Here is a 7099-nt window from a genome sequence, read left to right as displayed (position 1 = left end):
CTCCTATCATCATGAACATTTCTAGAAAATTTTCTATCATGGTACATGAAGGCATGGTTCTTTTTAGCATTACTCACCATAGGGGCCTTCCCTTTCTCCTTGGCGGAGATGGGAGCCTTATGATTTGTTAAGTTCTTGGCTTCCCTCTTGAAGCCAAGTCCATCCTTAATAGAGGGGTGTCTACCAACCGTGTAGGCATCCCTAGCAAATTTTAGTTTATCAAAATTACTCTTGCTAGTCTTAAGTTGGGCATTAAGACTAGCCACCTCATCACTTAATTTAGAAATTGAGTCTAGGTGTTTTCTACAAGCATTAATATCAAAGTCTTTACACTTATTGCAAGTTTCAACAATTTCTACACAAGATGTTGATTTACTAGCTATTTCTAACTTAGCATTCAAATCATCATTAATGCTCCTTAAGCTAGAAATTGTCTCATGGCAAGAAGATAATTCACAAGAAAGCATTTCATTTCTTTTAACTTCTAGAGCATGAGATTTTTGTGCTTCTACAAATTTGTCATGTTCTTCATACAACAAATCCTCTTGTTTTTCTAAAAGCCTATTCTTATCATTCAAGGCATCAATCAATTCATTAATTTTATCTACCTTGGTTCTATCTAGGCCCTTAAATAAACATGAATAATCTATTTCATCCTCATCACTAGATTCGTCCTCACTTGAAGAAGCATAAGTAGAGTTTCGAGTACATACCTTCTTCTCCCTTGTCATAAGGCATGTGTGACGCTCGTTGGGGAAGAGGGATGACTTGTTGAAGGCGGTGGCGGCGAGTCCTTCATTGTCAGAGTCGGAAGAGGAGCAATCCGAATCCCACTCCTTGCCTAGATGTGCCTCGCCCTTTGCCTTCTTATAGTTCTTCTTCTTCTCCCTCTTGTTCCCTTGATCCTGATCACTATCATTGTCGGGATAGTTAGCAATAAAATGACCAAGCTTACCACATTTGAAGCATGAGCGCTTCCCCTTTGTCTTGGTCTTGCTTGGCTGCCCCTTGCGACCTTTTAGCGCCGTCTTGAATCTCTTGATGATAAGAGCCATCTCTTCGTCATTAAGTCCGGCAGCCTCAATTTGTGCCACCTTGCTAGGTAGCGTCTCCTTGCTTCTTGTTGCCTTGAGAGCAAGAGGTTGAGGCTCATTGATTGGACCATTCAATGCGTCGTCCACGTATCTTGCTTCCTTGATCATCATTCGCCCGCTTACGAACTTTCCAAGTATCTCCTCGGGCGTCATCTTGGTGTACCTAGGATTCTCACGAATATTGTTTACAAGATGAGGATCAAGGACAGTAAAAGACCTTAGCATTAGGCGGACGACGTCGTGGTCCGTCCATCGCGTGCTTTCATAGCTTCTTATCTTGTTGACAAGGGTCTTGAGCCGGTTGTACGTTTGGGTTGGCTCTTCTCCCCTTATCATAGCGAACCTCCCGAGTTCGCCCTCCACCAACTCCATCTTGGTGAGCATTGTGACGTCATTCCCCTCATGAGAGATCTTGAGGGTGTCCCAGATTTTCTTGGCGTTATCCAAGCCGCTCACTTTATGGTATTCATCCCTGCACAATGAAGCTAGAAGAACAGTAGTAGCTTGTGCATTTTTATGAATTTGCTCATTAATGAACATGGGACTATCCGTACTATCAAAGTGCATTCCATTCTCTACAATCTCCCATATACTAGGATGGAGAGAGAACAAGTGACTACGCATTTTGTGACTCCAAAATCCGTAGTCCTCTCCATCAAAATGAGGAGGTTTACCAAGTGGAATAGATAATAAATGAGCATTTGTACTTTGAGGAATACGAGAGTAATCAAAAGAAAAGTTTGAATTGACCGTTTTCTTTTTCTCGTAGTCGTCGTTGTTGTCCTTTTGGGAAGAAGTGGACTCATCGCTGTCGTCGTAGTAAATGATCTCCTTGATGCGTCTTGTCTTCTTCTTCCCATCTTTGCGTCTGTGGCCCGAGCCCGAGTCGTTGGACTTGTCATCCTTTGGCTCGTTGACGAAGGACTCCTTCTCCTTGTCGTTGATCATGATTCCCTTCCCCTTAGGATCCATCTCTTCGGGCGGTTAGTCCCTTTCTTGAAGAGAATAGCTCTGATACCAATTGAGAGCACCTAGAGGGGGGTGAATAGGTGATCCTGTGAAACTTAAAACTTAAGCCAGAAAACTTGGTTAAGTGTTAGCACAATAATCACCAAGTGGCTAGAGAGAAGATCTTGCACAATACGATAACCACAAAGAAATCAACACAGAGATAACACAGTGGTTTATCCCGTGGTTCGGCCAAGTACAACACTTGCCTACTCCACGTTGTGGCGTCCCAACGGACGAGAGTTGCACTCAACTCCTCTCAAGTGATCCAATGATCAACTTGAATACCACGGTGTTTTGCTTTTCTTTTCTTATCCCGTTCGCGAGGAATCTCCACAACTTGGAGCCTCTCGCCCTTACACTTTTGATGTTCACAAAGAATCACGGAGTAAGGGAGAGATGAGCAACTCACACAAGACTCAAAGATCACAGCAAATACGCACACACACAAGACCCAGACTTGAGCTCAAAAAGACTAGCACACTAGAACGGGGCTCAAATCACTAGAATGTCGAACAAGTGCGCAAGAGTGGAGTGTGAGTGATCAAGAATGCTCAAAGGATGCTTGGTATTCTCCTCCATGCGCCTAGGGGTCCCTTTTATAGCCCCAAGGCAGCTAGGAGCCGTTGTGAGCAATCTGGGAAGGCAATTCTTGCCTTCTGTCGCGTGGCGCACCGGACAGTCCGGTGCACACCGGACACTGTCCGGTGCCCGATTTCTTTCCTTTTACGGCGAAGTCGACCGTTGGCAGCCAGAGAGCCGTTGGCGCACCGGACATGTCCGGTGCACACTGGACAGTCCGGTGCACACCGGACAGTCCGGTGCCCCCTTCTAGCCGTTGGCTCGGCCACGTGTCCCGCGCAGATCGCGCGGCCGACCGTTGGCTCACCGGACAGTCCGGTGCACACCGGACAGTCCGGTGAATTATAGCCGTACGTCGCCGGTAAATTCCCGAGAGCGGCCAGTTCGCTCGAGCCAGCCTGGCGCACCGGACACTGTCCGGTGCTCCAGACTGAGCAGAGTCTTGGCTACTCTAGCCAAGACAATTCCAATTCGATTTTTCCTGTTTTCAGCACTTAGACACAATACATTAGTCCATAAAACAATGTACTAAGTCTGAGAAACATACCTTTATCCTTGGTTTGTACTTTGTCCACCATGTTACATTTTAGCACATGTGTTAGACACTAAATCACCAAAATACTTAGAAATGCCCCAAGGGCACATTTCCCTTTCAGAAGGGAGTACCCAAAGAGGAAGCTTGATGACGTAGGTTGTCGTCAGTCTCCCGCTGACGTCGAGCCACCTCATGGACATCCGCAGCAATGTTCCGGCACATGGAGAAGAATGCCGCAAACCCGTGGGCCAAGCAGGCACCCATCCCTCAGCCACGACCTCGACCACGACCACGACCGCATGGCGTGGGAGATCCGCGGCCAGGGGAAGGACGCGAGGCACCGGCAGCAGCAGCAGCAGGACCAGCAGACGGACCCGCAGATGTATGAGCACGAGAGCTGGAGGGGGCTTTCCTGAGGCACCCTACTGGATTGTTGGGATCAATCCAGAAAGGGGTATATGACTGATTTCTTGTACTTTTGTCAAATTTAAACTGGGTCACAACCTCAATCATCTTCATGATAAACGGAGCATGAAGACACCCCTTCAATGGAAAGCAGGCGGCATGAATGATTTCCTGCCAAATCATATCAAAGACATTTATACTTTCTGAGCTGCTGGGTTTCATGAAAGAGAGCAAGACCTTGCTCTCTCCAAGAATGTTCATCTGATTACCCCCTTTTGGAATGAGGGTCATCCTGTAGAGGGAGTTGATGTAACGATAATACTTATGAATGTTTGTAGACTCCCAATACTTCCCAGACTCAGAAAGATGAAGATCTTTGGCTTCATCTCTAGTAGGCTGCCGGAAATCATGTATCTTGATCTTGTCGCCAGAGATATCATTGTCAGAAAAACCAAGAATGTGAGCAAATCGACGATAGCTCACCTTATACCAACTACCTTCAATGTAGAAGTTCAGATAAGGGTAGTTGTATGGACTCTCCTCGTCAACTGGCTTTATCCACAAAGTTGAGTAGAATTGAGCAATAACTTCATCATTCCAATCATATTGGAATGTCATGATACTCTTCATCTTTTTCCTTTCACAGGCCATCAATGCTTGTGTCATCTCTGGGTCCCCAATGGCCTCACAACCTTCCCAGTTGATATAGCGTTGAAGCAGGATAGGTTGATGCTTCTTGGGGAGAATGACGAAATTATAAAAGTCCACATGATGAAGCGTCCAAAAGCGGTTTCCATCAATCCTGGCATCGCGAATGCGCAATGCAGGATTTTGGAAACGAAGATCCTGAAGGAGAGCAGAGCCTCCACTGGCAGTGAAATCAGTTACTGGCTCATTGCCAGCACGCCGAGCCTCCGCCCTGTGGAGGACCAACCCACGAATCACAGGGGCGTGGGCCGGGGGAAGATCAACTTCATCATCCTTCCCGCCTTCATCATCACTCGTAGCCTCCCACGCCTGCGGATTCGTCGCGGGTCGGGACCGACTGGAAGGATTCCGGGATGTCCGACCGCGAGCACTTTGAGACCCGGAGGCCTCAGCACCTTGCATGACATTTCCGCTTCCTCGCCCACGCTTGGAACGAGAGCGTGGGGGAGTATCTCCATGGATTTCTTGGTCATCCGAGGAGTCGGATTCAACCACGGACGGGTTCCTCCGACGCACCATTCTAAGAAACAAAAATAGAACCTATGATGAGCAAGGATCAAACACGTTTGAGTAGAAACGCATAAGATATTGAGCATGCACTTCAACCGTTCATATGAGCGGTTCAACTACAATGAACAATATCAAATCGCTAAACTCTAACAATGTTCGTGACAAATGAAGATAATCTAAGTGTTGCAAGCACTTAGACTAAAATGTACCCAACGAATGATACATGAGATAATCAAGAACGCGTAGGATCGAGTACAAGGAAATGAAATAGGGCAATACCTCGATCCGGAGATTTGGTCAAGAAATCCCAACGAGATTGAGGAAGATGATGGAGAACACCGGGATGAACGGATCTCCAACAACTCTTCCAAAGATGAGAGGGCACAAGTGAGTTTTTGGAGTGGAGTGTGAAGGAGAGAGAGGAAGAAGAGTAGGCGGCGGCGGCTGGAAAATGAAACTGAGAAGAAGGGAAGTGGAGAGAGGGAGAGAAATAAAGGGGGGAGTCGGCCGGTCAGAATACAGAAAACCGGTTCAACCGGTTCAAAAACCGGTTCAACCGGTTTCTGGTCAAACTACGCAGTAAAAGCGCGCAGAAAAAGGTGTTGACTGCGCGAAATTTCTGGTAGTCTGACAGCGCAGACTGCGAAACTGACAGCGCAGACTGCGCAGCTCACAGCGCAGACTGCGCGCAGACTGACGGCGCGAAGGTCAAAACCGGTTCAACCGGTTTTTATACCGGTTCAACCGGTTTCCACCAGGGGAAAACCGGTTGAGTGGCCTACTCAGCCGGTTTACTCAACCAGTTTCCAGATATTGCCCAAAAGGGCTATGATAGCACTTAGCAAATATGATATGAGTGATTTTAATGATAAAAGTGTTATTTCTCATTTCATATTGCTCAAACAAACAAGTTACATTCATCAAATTTGATCAAAATTTTAGTTATTAAGACACGTTTCGAGAATCCAAGATATTTAGCTCACTCCTAAGAAAACAAAACCTAGTCTCATCAAGGGGTTTTGTGAAGATATCGGCTAGTTGATTTTCGGTGCTCACATGAAATAGTTCGATATCTCCTTTGGCTTCGTGGTCTCTCAAGAAATGGTGTCTGATGTCAATATGTTTAGTTCTAGAGTGTTGCACCGGATTGTTTGTAAGTTTTATGGCACTTTCATTGTCACACAAAAGTGGAATTTTGTTAAACTCACAACCAAAATCTCTAAGGGTTTGCTTCATCCATAACAACTGTGCACAACATGCCCCAGCTGCTATGTACTCAGCTTCTGCAGTGGAAAGTGCAACACAATTTTGTTTCTTGGAACTCCATGACACTAAGGACCGCCCAAGGAATTGGCAAGTCCCAGTAGTGCTTTTTCGATCTACTTTGCAACCGGCATAATCTGAGTTAGAGTAGCCAAGCAAATCGAAAAGGGAGCCTTTGGGATACCATAATCCTAGGTTTTGGGTGTGGACTAAGTATCTTAGAATTCTCTTAACGGCTACAAGATGGCAATCTTTAGGGTTTGCTTGAAAACGTGCACACATGCAAACACTCAACATTATATCAGGTCTAGATGCACATAAGTAAAGCAGTGATCCTATCATTGATCTATATAATTTTTGATCTACAGGTTTACCTTCCTCATTTAGGTCGAGATGTCCATTTGATGACATTGGAGTCTTGGCGTGTTTTGCTTTTTCCATGCCAAACTTCTTGAGCATATCTTGTGTATATTTGGTTTGGCATAGAAAAGTACCTTCCTTGAGCTGTTTGACTTGAAATCCCAGGAAGTATTTAAGCTCGCCCATCATAGACATCTCAAACCTGTTCGTCATTACTTTGCTAAACTCTTCACAAAATTTTTCATTAGTACTACCAAATATAATGTCATCAACATATATTTGGCACACAAATAATTCATTGTCAACTTTTCGAGTAAATAAAGTAGAGTCAGCTTTTCCTATTGTAAACCCATTCTTAATTAAAAAATCTTTAAGACAGTCATACCAAGCTCTAGGGGCTTGTTTAAGCCCGTAGAGTGCCTTGTGAAGTAGATAAACATGATTTGGCTTCTTTGGATCTTCAAAACCCGGTGGTTGCTCCACATATACCCTCTCTTGTAGTGGTCCATTTAGAAATGCGCTCTTGACATCCATTTGATATAGCTTGAAATCATGGTTAGTAGCATAGGCAATTAATATTCTAATTGATTCTAACCTTGCTATCGGCGCATATGTTTCACCAAAATCAAGTCCT

This window comes from Zea mays, chromosome 8 (assembly GCF_902167145.1).
Source record: "Zea mays cultivar B73 chromosome 8, Zm-B73-REFERENCE-NAM-5.0, whole genome shotgun sequence".
In the NCBI taxonomy this organism is placed as follows: domain Eukaryota; kingdom Viridiplantae; phylum Streptophyta; class Magnoliopsida; order Poales; family Poaceae; genus Zea; species Zea mays.
Note: the sequence above shows the minus strand (reverse complement) of the source record.